This window comes from Arvicola amphibius, chromosome 13 (assembly GCF_903992535.2).
Source record: "Arvicola amphibius chromosome 13, mArvAmp1.2, whole genome shotgun sequence".
Taxonomy (NCBI): Eukaryota; Metazoa; Chordata; class Mammalia; order Rodentia; family Cricetidae; genus Arvicola; species Arvicola amphibius.
In genome coordinates, this window is record NC_052059.1 from 26,994,643 (window position 1) to 27,010,914 (window position 16,272).

Here is a 16,272-nt window from a genome sequence, read left to right on the forward strand (position 1 = left end):
GCTATCATATTTTTGATAAATTATCTTTAAATAGCCAAAGACATGTATTTGATCCTTAGAAACCTATGTAGTATCTGCATACAGTATTGTAAAAGAAAATAGATTGACATTTTCTTGACATTATTCCACATTAAAACCCATTCAGAAGTAACTGCAAGTATCAATAGATGGGAAAATTACCAAAGGCTGTGAATTTTAGCACTACTTACACAGAGATATACTGTCAAATTTTTATCCGTAAGAAGCCAAATAAAATTGAAAGTAAGTTAGCATTAATTTTAACAAAAAATACAGTAGTAAAATGCTCAGAAGAGAGAAATAGCAAAGCAGATAAACTATTTTATTCTCTGCTAAATTTGAATGTTTAGTTGCATCCAAATAGAAAAATTTATCAGAGTAAGTATGAGAAAGGAGAATCTCTTGAATAATCAAATAGTGCCCAAAGAATAGAGAGAAATTCCAAATCAAGGCTGTCATAAAATAGAAAATTCCCTACTAATTAGTGCACATTTTAATATGTAGTATGGACATAAAAACCACAGTGCCTAATTTTAAGAATGTAAGAGATAATTTATTCTGTAGTCCTTCTGAGAGACCATGACCTGAGAACACAGATTAAGGTTACCACAAATTCAGTGTTCCAACGAAGAAGCAGTTTTGCAGGGTTTTCCAGGGCTACAGTAATTACAAAGTAATAATTCAAGGCTAGTTGAAAATACACTGATGTGGACACCAGCAAGGCAGAGCCATCAAGATGGAGAATGCTTTTCTATAGGCATGAAATGTAATGTTACCTGATAGCATTCCTTGCTCTTGGATTGGGAGAAACTAATGTTTTGGTAAATAAATAGCTTCTACCAGCTTTTTATTTATTTTATGGAGTGTTAATTTAAATATGTAACAGGACAAGCAATGACTGTTCTCAGAATCTAAAATTAGCCCAAGATACAGTAATTAGCCTCTTACCCTGCAACATTCCAGTCTGTCCATAACACTGAGATTCTAACCTGTTCCACACTTTCTGCAGACATGGCAACTCCTTCAGAGAGTTTTGTTATTCACAGACAGACACAGTCATTCATAGTATAAATAATTTGAAAGATTAAAATCTCTCATTTTCTATATATAAAAGAAATTCATCTAGCTAATATCGTTTGATTATTTAATAATCTAACGAAAATCCTCTGAAAAATCATCTTACATACAATAAATAGCAGTTTTAATAATATTATCATATTTTGTGTTTATTCTATTGTGGTTTATGATAATTTGAAGATTTTTCCCTTAATAAGTTCTAAGTAAGTGGACCATATAGAAACTACTTATATTTTTTAAAAAAAGGCTCAGTGTGAAAAACGTTTAGATGAAATGGTACAGAGTATGGTGCTGTGCATCCAGGGAACCACTCTCCCCACAACCCTCCTCATCTAGAAGTTTGAAGGCTTTCTAGAGAAATGCCAATAATATGTCATTATGCATTTTACGTAATACTTGTAATATCATTGTGAAGACTATAGATTTTAAAGATCAATTGAATTAAGGGCTTCTTTGTACAAATATATTGATCTTATACAATAGTTTGTAAATTCCTGATGTTCAGGGCTATGCTTCTCTACTTAATAAACTTATTTTGTCAAATGTATGTAATGTATTTAGAATCCCATACTACTAGAAAACAATAGGTAAATTCACCTATCAGCTAAAACTTTGTCTTAGCATGCTGATTGGGAATTCTGATATATGTGTCTAAAGAATAAAAGAAGCCATGGACCTTAGATAAACATTATTCCCTTTTCCTTTCATTCTCACCCACATTTGTTATCATTTGGTTTTTGTGATGTCACATATGTTGACTGTGGGAAGACAAAATTTTTAAATAAATTTAATTTAAATTTGCGGTTGACTAAAGATGCTAAACATTTTAAAAATGTTTCTCATTCATTTGTATTTCAACTTATGATAACATTCTGTTTAGTTCTATGCCCTTCTTGAGTTATTTTTAGTTGATGCTTATCATTTTGGTTTCTTTCTATATTCTAGATAGCAAGCCTCTGATGTAGGATTCCCCTCTTTATGCTATCAACATGTTTTATTACCATTGGTTAATAAAGAAGGTACTTTGTCCTATGGCAAGACAGAATATAGCAAGGCAGGAAACCTGAACAAAGATATAGAGAGAGTAGGTAAAGTCAGGGAGACACCATGTAGCTGTCAAGGAGAAGGATGCCATATCCTTACAGGTAGGCCACAGACTCATAGCGATATACTGATTAATAGAATTGAGTGTAAGAGCTAGCTAGGAATATGCCTAGGCTATTAGTCAAACAGTGTTGTAATTAGTATAGTTTTTTTTTTCGGATTATTTGGGTTTGGGCAGCCTTGAAACTAAAGTGCAGTCTCAATGTACGAGCCTCTTTTAGGTGTATAGATGATGAATATATTTCACATCATATGGGCTGTATCTTCACACTAGTGATGGCATTCTTTGTTGTACAGAAGCTTTTCAACTTTGTGAAGTCCCATTTATTAAATATTGGTCTTACTACCTATGATAGTGCAATCCTGTTTAGATAGATCTTTACTGTACCAGTGAATTCAAATGTATTCCCTAAAATCTCTCCTCCATCTGATTCAGGGTATTAGTGCTATGGGAAACCCACTAGAGATTATTATTCAGACACAGTTTGTAGACAATTGAAAGTCTTTATTCCAGCTGGGTGGGACTACACTCAGGCATTTAGCATCCAAGTGGACTTACCAATTAGGTTACTTATTCTAGAGGAATAATAATTTTCTCTCAAACATTCTTAGTATATTGAAGTTCTTTGTCTATGGGTAGTGCCTATTTGGGATCTTACCTTCTACCTCACCATGCCAATTTATATCTATTAATCTTGTCATTTTGGGGTCAAGAACCTGCATCCCTGCCTTTTCTAGAAGGACGCTTTCCTATCCTCAGTATCTTACAGTCTTTTGCCTTCTTTTCTGATGTTTCTTAAAATGTAAGGTCAGGAGTTGTGCCATAGATGTATACCTTGCAGCATGGGCAACCAACATTCAGTCATTGCTGTTTTCTGTATTTTGACCGTTGTGGCTTTCTGTGATGATTACTGTCCAATTTGAGACGAATTTTCTGTTATGAGGAGTGAGAGCCATCTTTATGTATTTATATAAGGAAAAGTACTTAACCACACAGTTAGGAATTATGCTGGTATTGTAACATAGGGGCAGTAGTGTCTCTCTAAGATAATCCCTAGACCAAGATAGTTGGCTACTTTTATAATAAAAGGCACAATTTTCCTCTTGTTGAGAGGTCCTTGAGTCAGCCAGACAGTCACTGGTTACCAACAAGCTATTACTGCCGCTATTTCACTTTGAGAATATCTTACCTTCCTGGCCACTGTTGTGTCCTAAGTATAGTAGCTACAAAGAATTAATGATTGTCTTGCACTTTTGGTATCTTGAATAACACTCCCTGTCACTATAAAACCTAATCCTTAAGAAGGAGGGTTTCAGATTGGATTGAATCCACAGAGGGCCATTTCTTAAGCACAGGTTGTCTTCACCAAGAAGGATTTACCTTTAAACTTTTGGAGGCAGCAAAGCACAAAATATGTATATTTGTTATAATATGTATGTATATATAACAATAATATATAATATACATACATGATATAACATACATACACGTACACACACACACACACACATATATATATATACACTACACATATATATGTGTACATATATATGTGTGTATAGTTTGGGGAATCTTCAGATTTTCTATGACCAAAATATCAAATGGATATTTTTCAGAATTGATGCTAGATTTCTGGTAAATTGTCTATATCTTTTATGGATAAACACTGTGAACTCTAGTGATGTAACTTAATATAAAATAAAACCAGAAACATTTACTTATACGTAACTTTAGGAAAACAAAACAAATAGTATTTTCCTTAAGTATTTTTCAAGTATCTTTGGTGCTATTTCCACCTTTTCTTCTGAAACTTTGACTTCCATACAATTTCCCAGTTAAAGCCTCCTTCTCATTCCCCTTTTTATATCACATGTATCCTGCTATTCCTCTCTCCAACCCCATGGCCTTAACTACATTATCCTTTTGACTTTCTTGCTTTCTGTGGTCACTTCAAACTATGCACTCACATATGAATATGTGAAGACAGGAAATACCTATAAGCTAGAACATGTGGCATTTGCCTTTCTGACTCAATGTGTAAAGTCAATTGGTAGAAAATGCTTAACATTTTAAAAGAAATTTGAAATATTGCTGAATAAGTAAGTTTGTTTACCCCACTCACACTGAATAACTGCCAGGTCCATCTCTAATATTTGTTTAGTAAATAATACGTAAATAAAGTTGTATTTGTTTAGTAAATATTTGCATATTTCTTCCTTTTATTTTAACTCCATAATTTTTAATTTATATAAGTTTGGCTTCTGTTTTGTGATTTTTTTTAATAAAAATAGCTATTTCTTGTAAGAAGAAAATAAAAAATAGAGAATTTATAATTTTTATTGAGAAATAGACCCTCGGAGAAAAGATCAAGAAACATAGACAAGAATCTTCTTAGGTTTCAAAATGACTGCAATTATAATCTTGAGAGAGTGAACAAAGAGGACTGGAGTGTCCAAGGACAAGGGAAATCAAAGCTTCAGCCAGGAACAAACAAGATCCTTACTTTTCTTAAGTTCTGACCAGAAGTAAGCGAATCTAAAAATCTGCGCAAAGCACTGTTCATCCTAGAAGTCCCTTATCACTTAAAGTCTGTATCATTCAATGGCATGGATGGACTTGCCAATCATCACTTATTTTTTATTTTGTGTTGAATGCATGATTGTGGCAGATGGATCAAACTCAAAGAATAAATGTAAATATTGAACATTAATGAGAAGATTCATATTCTTCCTTCTTGCCTGGGTATCAAGCTATTTATACTGTAGCTAGCTATTGTAAAACCACAAACTCTTATGAATAGTATGGAAATGTGTATGAATACATTTCAAAAAAAAACATTCTACTCTATGTGATTCACATTTTCCTTCATTCTGTTATTGGAATCTGATATGCTCAATGACTTCATATACATTATTTTTAAAATATGGAATGTTTTCCTTCTGGTTGGTCACATCTATCTTATCTGGGTAATTGGTATTTTTATCCTTTCTTATCCATTTGTACATTATAAATTATTCTATGAATTGCTATTATGTTGAATTAGTTTATGCATTATAATTAGCTCATTCTTCACTAGAATGTATATTCTATGCGAACAAATAATTGACTACAGTTTTTCTCTGCTTTGCCTTAAAACTAGCTAGAAAACAGCATTAATAGAAGACTTTTGCTTACAAGAACTCAGAACTTGAATCAAATCTTTTAAAAATTTTGTTTACTTTATTAAAATAATAATTGTATAGCACATTGTGGTGGTTTGAATGAGAATGGCCCCCATAGGCTTATATATTTAAATTCTTGGTCCTTAATTGGTAGAACTGTGTGGAGAAAGATTAGGAGGTACAGTTTTTTAAAGGAAGTGTGTCACTGATGCTGATATTTGAGTTTTCAAAAGCCCAAACCAGACCCAATCTCTTTCTTTCTCTGTCTTATGCATGCGGATGGACTGTAAACTCATAACTTTTGTTTACAGTTCCCTGCCTACTTATATTCTTCCCCATTTATTATCTTGATGGTCATGAATTCTTCCTCTGAGAATGTAAGCAAGGCCCCAGTTATAAACTTTAAGTTGTGTTAGTCATGGTGCTTTGTCACTGAAATAGAAAAGAAACAGAGATAGATGTTAGTATCATGGAGCAGCACCCCACTGTAATATGTATAACCATACTGCTTGTTTGAAAAATGTGGATGTGGGAACTTTCAGGTAGGAAAATGGTTGAATTCTATAAGGAGAATTTAACAGGTATTTCCAGTAGAAGTTTATAAGACAGAAATGAGAGAAATGCAGGTTCTAGAGACCACAGTAAAGAGATTTCAGAGGGAAATATTAGTAAATGAGAAAATCCCTTACAGCTGGATCTCAAGAAGGTATTTCCTCAGCTGAGTGTCCTTCCTGGGATAACTACAGCTTATGTTAAATTGACACAGAACCACACAGCGCAGTTGATTCCCCAGTCCCTGCTCTTGAGGCCTTGCATATTTAGGGAAGATGACTGGTTCAGACTTGTCCCCCCATTACAAGTAGAGTGACTCTCAAAGAATCCAAGGAGTTTTCTTTGCATTTGGTTTCCACATTGTCTCCGAAATGGCCTGTAATTCCACTCATTTCTTCCAATATTTTCTGTCTCCCTTCCACACCTGTTCCCTCCTATTACTAATTTGATCTGGTCCCAATCCACCCATGAAGTTTACTTTGATTTCCCTTCCCAGGGATATCCTGGCATACTCATTAATCCTTGCTGGTTACTTACCCTCTCTGGGTCTGTGGACCTTAACATGATTATCTTTTACATTATGGCTAATATCCACTACATACTATTAGAAGTGATTACATACAATTTTGCTTTTTCGGGTCATGGTTACTTCACTTAGGATGTTTTTTTTTTTTTTTATAGTTCCATCATCAATTTTCCTACAAAATTTATGATATTGTTTTTATTTTTTTCTATTCAATTGGAAACTTCTTTTTTTATTAAAAATTTCCACCTCTTTTTTTTTTTTTCTCATGGTTTATTTTTTTTTTATATTTAAAAATTTCCATCTCCTTCCCTCCTCCTCCCCCCTCCCTCCCCTCCTTCTCCCCCTTCTCTCCCCTCCTTCTCCCCTTTCCCTCCCCTCCCCTCCACCCATACCTCTCCTCCCTCCCTCTCAAGGCCAAGGAGCCATCAGGGATCCCCACTCTATGCTAAGACCAAGGTCCTCCCAACTCCCCCCAGGTCCAGGAAGGTGATCGACCAAGCTGAGAAGGCTCCCACAGAGCCCGTCCATGAAGAACAATCAGAGCCCAGAGCCATTGTCCTTTGCTTCTCAGTCAGCCCCCGCTGTTGGCCACACTCAGAGAGACGGGTTTGGTCGCATGATCCTTCAGTCCCATTCCAACTGGAGTTGGTGATCTCCCATTAGTTCTGTCCCACCGTCTCCATGAGTGAACGCACCCCTCTCGTTCCTGACTTTCTCCCTCATGTTCTCGCTCCTTCTGCTCCTCATCAGGACCTTGGGAGCTCAGTCCAGTGCTCCAATGTGGGGCTCCGTCACCTTCCCCATCTGTCGCCAGCTGGAGGTTCCCTCACGGTCCTGACTTTCTTTCTCATGTTCTCTCTCCTTCTGCTCCTCATCAGGACCTTGGGAGCTCCGTCCGGTGCTCCAAGGTGGGGCTCTGTCATTTTCTTCATCTATCGTCAGGTGGAGGTTCTATGGTGATATGCAAGAAATTCATCAGTATGGCTATAGGAACTGGCCTTTTCAGGCTCCCTCTCCTCAGCTGCCCAAGGAACTAACTGGGGGCGTCTCCCTGGAAACCTGGGAACCCCTCTAGGGTCAAGTCTCTTGACAACCCTCAGGTAGCTCCTTAAATTAAGATATATGCTAAAAAATTTCCACCTCATGGAAAGTCAGAACCATGAGGGATGCGTTCACCCACTGAGTCGGCAGGACAGAACTAATGGGAGACCACCAAGTCCACTTGGAATGGGACTGATGGAACATGCGACCAAATCGGACTCTCTGAGGGTGGCTGATGGTGGAGGCTGACCGAGGAGCCAAGGACAATGGCGATGGGCTTGGTCTCTACGACATGGACGGGCTCTGTGTGAGCCTTGTCAGTTTGGTTGCTCACCTTCCTGGACCTGGGGGGAGTTGGGAGGACCGTGGACTCAACATAGTGTAGAGAACCCTGATGGCTGTTTGGCCTCAAGAGGGAGGGAGTGGGGGTGTGGGTGGAGGGGAGGGGAGGGAAGGGGGAGGAGAAGGGGAGAAGATGGCAATTTTTAATAAAAAATAAATAAACTGGAAAAAAAAATTTCCACCTCCTCCCCACCTTCCATTTACCCCCTCCCCCTCCACTGCCCCTCCCTCTCCTGTCCAGAGAGCAGTAAGGGTTCCCTGCCCTGTGGGAAGTCCAAGTTCCACCCCCTCCATCCAGGTCCAGGAAGGTGAGCATCCAAACAGGCCAGGCACCCACCCCAAAGCCAGTATGTGTAGTAGGATCCAAATCCAGTGTCATTGTCCTTGGCTTCTCAGCAGCCCTCATTGTCCGCCATGTTCAGGGAGACCTGTTTTATCTCATGCTTTTTCAGTCCCAGTCCAAATGTTGACCATCCAACTTCATTTTTATTGGAATGACCAGATGTGGAATCATCCTAGCTTGTATCAGAAGATGAATTGAGAAAGAAAATGCATATTTACAGTACTATTCAACCATAGAAAGAACATTAAATTATATTACCTTTATGTAATCAGGGGGAATTGGTGATTCTTATGTTAAACAAGCTGCATGAAACTCAGAAATACAAATATTACAATTTCTGTAATATATATATATATTGAACTCATATTTTATAATTTTTTATATTTATTTTCAGTAAGTGTGTTTTTTTTCTGTATGTATGTCTGTATACTCTGTGGGTACAGTAAACTAGTAGGCTATAAAAGGTTGTTGGACTCTTTGGAATAAGAATTATGGATAATTTTTAGTCATTATGTGCTTTTGAGAAATGAAGCTGCAAAAAAAAAAAAAAAAAGAAAAGAAAAAGAAAAAAAGCCGGGCGGTGGTGGCGCATGCCTTTAATCCCAGCACTCGGGAGGCAGAGGCAGGCTGATCTCTGTGAGTTCGAGGCCAGCCTGGTCTACAAGAGCTAGTTCCAGGCCAGGCTCTAAAAAAGCTGCAGAGAAACCCTGTCTCGAAAAACCAAAAAAAAAAAAAAAAAAAAGAGAGAGAGAGAAATGAAGCTGCACCCTCTGAAAGACCAGCTAGTTGTTTCAACTTCCTAGTGATCACTCCAACTCTGAATTTTAATGATAGCAATACTAATAAAAAAGACTTTACTATAGAAGAGAAATTATTTATAAAGAACGGGGAGACAATGAAGGGGAATTGGACCAGCATATTTAGGCTTTCTTTCTTTTTTAAAGATTTCTTTAGTTATTACATATGCAGTGTTCTGCCATGCTGTACGTATACCTACAGGGCAGAAGAGGGCAGAAACTCTCATTATAGATTGTTGTGATCCACCAATGTGTTTGGTGGAACTTGAACTCTGGAAGAGTAACCAGTGTTCTTGACCTCTGACTCATCTCTCCAACTCTGTACTTTATTTCTTTATCCACACCACATGGATATTAATATTAGTACAACATTTGCCCATTGTGCCCTCTGTATATCTCACCTGATTCTATTTTAAAATAATATGTTTTATTGTTACCTGTTATTGAATTATAATAATTCTTATAAATAAGAATGAAATCCATCCTTAGATAGACATTTGCTAATATTTTTCCCACCCTGTGATGTTTCAATTCCTTTGAAAAACAGTTTTAACTTTTAAAGTGGTGCACATTTCCAAATTACTGATTTTCCATTATATTGTTTGGGATCCAATATAATTACCTCCAATTGTATAATAAACAACATAAATACCACAGAAAAATAAAGCATTTTATGGTTAAAACCTAATAATTTCCTATATTTGAAAACAAGTCAAATGATTTACATACATATTATTGCTCTTAGAGGGCATACTTGATACCTTGAACCATATAATAACCTAAGAAAGTGTTTACAGATTGTTAAGAATGACATATAATGTCTTATTGTGTCAATGCATTATCTTATACTGAAAAAAGGTAAAGATTATGAAAAATTTACTACATCTATAAATCTATTCCGCAATGTTAAAAAATTGAAGAGGAACATAAAAACATCAGTAATATTTCCAGATATTATCAGTTAAAAGTTTAGATTTTAATAGAGCATGTGATCAAACCAGACTCTGAACGTGGCTGACAAGGAGGGCTTACTGAGAAGCCAAGGACAATGGCACTGAGTTTTGATTCTACTGTATGTACTGACTTTGTGGGAACCTAGTCTATTTGGATCCTCACCTTCCTAGACCTGGATGGATGGGGGAGGAACTTGGACATCCCATAGGGCAGGGAACCCTGACTGCTCCTTGGACTGGAGAAGGAGGGGGAGGAGGGAGAGGGAGGGGAGAGGAAATGGGAGGAAGGGAGGAGGGGAAACTTTGTAAAATTATATAATTTTACAAAAATAAAAAATAAAATAAAATTAAATTAAAAAAAATAAAGTTAGCATTCAAAAACATGAATTCTATCCCATTGAAATGGTTCATATTACATGAAGATGGTTCATGACATTACATGTCAAACTTGTTGAAGCAAATTTGATTCCCAGAACCCATGTGTTTTCATAAGGAAAACACTGATAAACACAAGTTGTTCTCTGTCCTGAACATGCACACTGAAACACATGAACAACCCCTAATACACTCAATCATAAATAGATTAAATAAAATAAATGTCCACATATGTATAATGAATACTTTTACTACTAGTAAAATGTGTGTGAGTACAAAGTATTGAATATTAAATAAATCCTAAGCAACCTGAGAGATATAGTGTGGGTTAGAAAGTCTATATTGGCTGGTTTTCAAGTCTCCAAAATAAATCTAATGATTGCAACTAGAAAAGTAGAAAAAGTATATTTTTTTAGAAATACTTAAATAGGTAATAAATACATGAAACAATCCAATAGCACATTATGTTTTTATTTTATTTTTTATTTTTGTTTCTCAGGTTATTTTTTTATATTTAAAAAATTTGCACAGCTCCTCAAAAAGTACAAAGGAAGACAAATACCAATACACACGTTGCAATCATTACCCCCACAGGAACACCATTCCCTCCTTCTCCCCTCCCCTCCCCTCCCCTCCACCCATACCTCCCCTCCCTTCCTCTCAAAGCCAAGACCTGTTTGACAAGAACTTTAAGTCTTTGAAGATAGAAATTGAAGAGGATACCAGAAAATGGAAAAATCCCCCATGTCCTTGGATAGGTAGGATCAACATAATAAAAATGGCAATTCTACCAAATCAATTTATAGATTCAATGCAAACCTCATCAAAATCCCAAAACAACTCTTCACAGACCTTGAAAGAACTATAATCACCTTCATATGGAAAAACAAAACAAAACAGAACAAAATACCTGGATAGCCAAAACAATCCTGTACAATAAAGGAAATTCTAGATGAATCACCATCCCTGACATCAAGCTCTATTATAAAGCTAGAGTAGCCAAAAGCAATATTAAAATAGATAAAGCAATTTGGAAAATGAGCAATTCTGTATGTCATATACAGTGGAACTTTATGATATTGTTAATTTCAAAATAATGAACACATATGCAGAGCTTCAGTCAAAAGATCACAACATAGTCTAGGCAAACAGAGAGCCTAAAAATGGGCCTATGTCCTTATTGTTGGGACAGATAAAAGGGAAATTCAATGGTTCAAGAACATTCTTTTCAGCAATCAAACATTCATAAGGACTTGGGAGATAACATCAACATATACTTCATAAAATATATTAAAATCTTACTAAACTTGGAATAATGGCATGCTCTTACAATCATGTGTTAGGAGAGCTGAGGCAGAAAGATCATGAGTTTGTGTCTGGCTATGGTTATATAGATAGATCCTGTGTCCAGAAAACAAACAAACAAGCAAAGAAACAAACAAAGAAATAATAAATAAAAACAAGAAGCAATTTGAGTTGGTCATATTATATAGTATAAAGCTAAAATTATAGCAGTTCTTGGGAAAAAATTTATAACCAGTATTTCAGCGATTTGATGCTCAACAAATAGTCTTAAATTTTATAATTCATACAAACTAAGCAAAACTCTTATCCTGCATGAGGCATGTTTGTCCAATTTGACTTTGTCATCATGCCATTTAGAGTACAGGTGCCTCTCTTAAAGAATCATACATCTAGCAACACAAGAACATAGCATTATTTACTACTATCGATATTAAAGTGGGTATACAGAAGCCCATGTGCAAATATCTGAACTCATCTATAAATAATCCCTTCAGTCACCCATTAAAATATACTTTGAAACATATTGCATCAGAGTAAGTTCCGTGCAGTTGGTCTAGATATTCATGGAGGAACAGATGTCGCCCAGGCAATGTTTACTTTGGAGGCTCACCATAAGAGTGAATCTACTGCAATATTTCAATATTTACTTTGTACCTTCAGACATTATTTTTCTCTCCCCTTTGCCAGACAGTGATAATTAAATTTGAACATGATAAATAGATAAATGATGCTACTTGCCAGTTTGTATCACTTTATGTAAACTTTGAGACATTGTGCCCTTAATCTTAAAGGGAAATTCTGATGAAGCCCTAGATTCTAGTGAACCTATTGCTCTGGGTCACTGTATGTGTGCCCTTTCATATGATCTTCAGGAAATGTCAAAGTTTTTTTTGTATAAAATAAGCTGGTAATGCATTTTGAGGAGAAAAATTAAGTTGGCAAGAAGAATTTTGAAATTAAATTTATTGAATATTTTCTCTTGGAGATTTACAAGTTATATTGCCAAATTTAAAATTCTGTAGAATTCTTTTTCAAGATGTAAAATTTATCTTTGTAGAGCACGGTCTTGTAAAATTTATTTGACTTTAGAAGACTTGAAAAAGGCCAGATTAGATAAACTTTTATTTTTAGTTTAAATGAAATTTACAATAATCAAAACCAAAAAGAATTGGCATGAAATAGTCATATAAGTCAATGAAAGCAAATAGAAGTTGAAATGGGTACAAACATATAAAATTTAATTTCTGACAAAACTCACCTAGGTGAGTTATTGAAAAACATGGTCTGGGTGACATTTAAAAATAAACTTCATCTCTTAGTTCACACTGTGCAAAAAATTGCCTTGAAATGGATCAAAGTTAAAATCATAGAAGCTAAAAATAGCAGAAATAGGTTGGCACTTCACAGGGAATAAAGCTAGAGGTGCTCACTAAAAAGAAGACTGAATTATCTGGTTACCATGGTTTCCTTAGGGTATATGATTGTCAATATCTAATGACCTAAAATCTTTCATATTTGTCTACATTTGTGCATATAAGTAAGTAATCAACAAATATATTTAAAATAGTTAACTTATATCTAACTCATTAACACTTGTGTTCAATAAAAAAAAAAAACCAGTATTAAATAAAAAAAAAAAACAAGCAAGATTCCACAAAGATGCAGGCAGGAATGGTCTTGTTAATTCTCTGCCCACATCCAAAAGACCTTACCTCTGATCATCCTGATTATACATTGTAGAAGTTTTGTGAGCAGTTAAGTGCATCTTTAGTTTTACCATAGCTTCTCTCTTTCTCTTTCTTAATATGTATATATGTATATAGTATTTCTTAGAATTGATCGATATAATCGTATTTCGTTTTCCCATTTTCTTAGCCATTGTCTCATATAATTAAGAAATTCATTCACTTGACCAAACCCTCTTTTAATTGCTATCAAACTCCAGACACCATTGGAGTACATATATGTTCCTAGATGCAGTATTTCCAATTAGTACATCTGAGAAACATTCTCTGTCTAAGTCCACAGGCAGCACAGCTGCTGAATCCTGCCTGGCTCTAGAGGATAGCTCCTTGTCAGCACGGCTTTGACCTACCAGCTTACCAAGATCTCAGCAGAGTCAAACCTCACTCCTGTTCAGCTTTTCAATCATGCCCTCACTAACCCTGGCCAATGTGACCCAATTTCTTCTTTACAGCATTATGGAATTTTGAGCCATGAGTTTTCTACTTCAACTAGTATTGAGTGTCAGATAAAGTTTTCAAGGGATCACTACAAACAATTTTATTTAGCTTATGAAAGTTCAAGAGTCACGAGGTGATTTCTCACTCTGCTGAATCTGGTCTTAGTCAGTCTTAAAGAGTTAGCTGAAGAACAGAGCAGAGTTTCCTTGTTAAAAATTATTTCTCTTGCTGAAGTTCAAGAAAAAAAAAGAACTTAAATTAAAGGCACGTCTGTGAGTTTGAAAGAATGTCTATAAAAAGGATTCCATTATTTCTCACTATACTTATCTATTATGAAGTCCAGTAGTATATTTCTCTTAGTAATATAATATCGAAGTCACACAAAGTAACTTTAAAATAATTCATGACACATTCTGTTAAAAGAAGTGGCACAAATAGTATTTGCTATATGTTTCCATGGAAACAAATGTGTCTGTACAAAAATGCCATATCCATTATTTCTCAATAAAATGTCTTTGATTTGTATTAGATTGGTTCAATAGCAAAGAAAGGTAGCCAAGGAAGTCTAAAACTCAGGAAATAGCAAAAAAATAGAATCACATTAGAGTAACTTCTATATTTTTTTCAAATTTGTTTAAATACTATATACTTTTTATCATTTACTTTTGAATTTAAAGGAATATGGCTAAAATCTTCTAAAGATATCATAAAACATTTTTCAAAAGAATTTGTCAATAAGCACATATTTGATATAAATTACCTTACCATGGCAACCACACAATCCATTAATTAGAGATAAATATAATTTTTAATATATAACAAACACATGTAGTGATGGGCGCAGCAGGGCTATGTCCCGCCAACTGGTTAGGTTTACACCAGAAATAATTACACAGAAACTGTATTCATTTAAACACTGCCTGGCCCATTAGTTTCAGCCTCTTATTGGCTAACTCTCACATTTTGATTAACCCAAAGTTAGTAATCTGTGTAGCTTCACGAGGTGGTGGCTTACAGGGGAGGAGCTTAGCCTGTGTCCATCTCAGAGAGGAGAGCTATGGCATCTGCCTGAGGCGTCTGCCTTACTCTGCTTTCTTTCTCCCACAATTCTGTTCTGTCTATTCCACCTACCTAATTTTTTATCCTATTAAAGGGCCAAGGCAGTTTCTTTATTAACCAATAAAAGTAACACATAGACAGATGACCCTCCTCCATCAAACACATACATTTTGGAATGTAGTTTTGTAACTAATAAATCACATAAGGCATATTAATAAATTTGGCCCTTTGAGTTCTTTATTGTCCTTTAAGTTCAACAGTAAACTGAGCAATGATTTCCTATTCACTGAATAGACAATTTCAAAGTGCATCGTCAGGGTTAAGTATGTTTATTGAGCCACAACAAAATTTCTTTGCACACAAATTCCTTAAAAAATCTAGTAGAATCTAGCAAATTCCCACAGAAATAAAAAAATGCATACTCAATGTGAAAAAAGAACACATTAATTACCTAACTATTTTATACATTTTCAAAGGGCTTTCAATGAATGTGAATTTTATTCTTTATCAATATAAAATGCAATTTATGAAAAAATCAATATAGAAATTCAAGAAAATTCCTTTAATATTTATATTTAATCACATTTTATTTTTTAAAATATTTTAAGTTCTATTTTTATTTTTATATATATTTTAGTTAAAATAATTATAACACTTTTCTCCTACCATTTCTCCCTTGAAACCCTCCCATATTACTTTTCTTGCCCCACCTCCAACTGCTTACCTTTCTCTTTAAATATACATATATACATATATGTACAAATATATTAATGCACCCTGCTGAGTTTGATTTTGTTATTCGCGTTTCCAATTTCAGGGTAACTCATTTGTATTGGATAACCAAATAGGGTACATATCTCTGGGGTAAGATAAGTCTCAGTCATACAGAGTTGCTTATAGTACATTTTCTAGGGTTGGCATCCTGTGCTACTTCTCCCCTTCAGTCTTACTATGCCATTGTTAAAGTCTGTTAAGGCAGTCATTTCGAACACAGATCAGAGTAGAAATGCTGGACTTGTAGCCAGTATAATTTCTTCTGCACTCTGCTGCAATGCCATCTTAACCTTAACTGAAAAGCGGTCATGTAAGTGTATGAATTGAGGGTGGCTAGACTTCCCATTGTCTGTTGATTTCTAGATTGGGTTCAGTTGTAATGTTCTATCATTGCCTACATTTTATGTGAAGAGAAGATACTTTGATGAGAAGAGAGGACTACATTTATCTGTAACACACATCATATTATTCACAGAAATAGAAAAAAAAAGTTTCAAAGATTCCTATGGATCGAGAAATGACCCGAGAGAGGCAAAGCAATAGTGGACAAAAAGAACAATACTGGAGAATTTGTCATACTCTATTTCAAAATATATGATAAAGAAAGTATAGTAGTGTCACATAAACAGAATATAAAACAATGGTGTAAAATAGATGACAG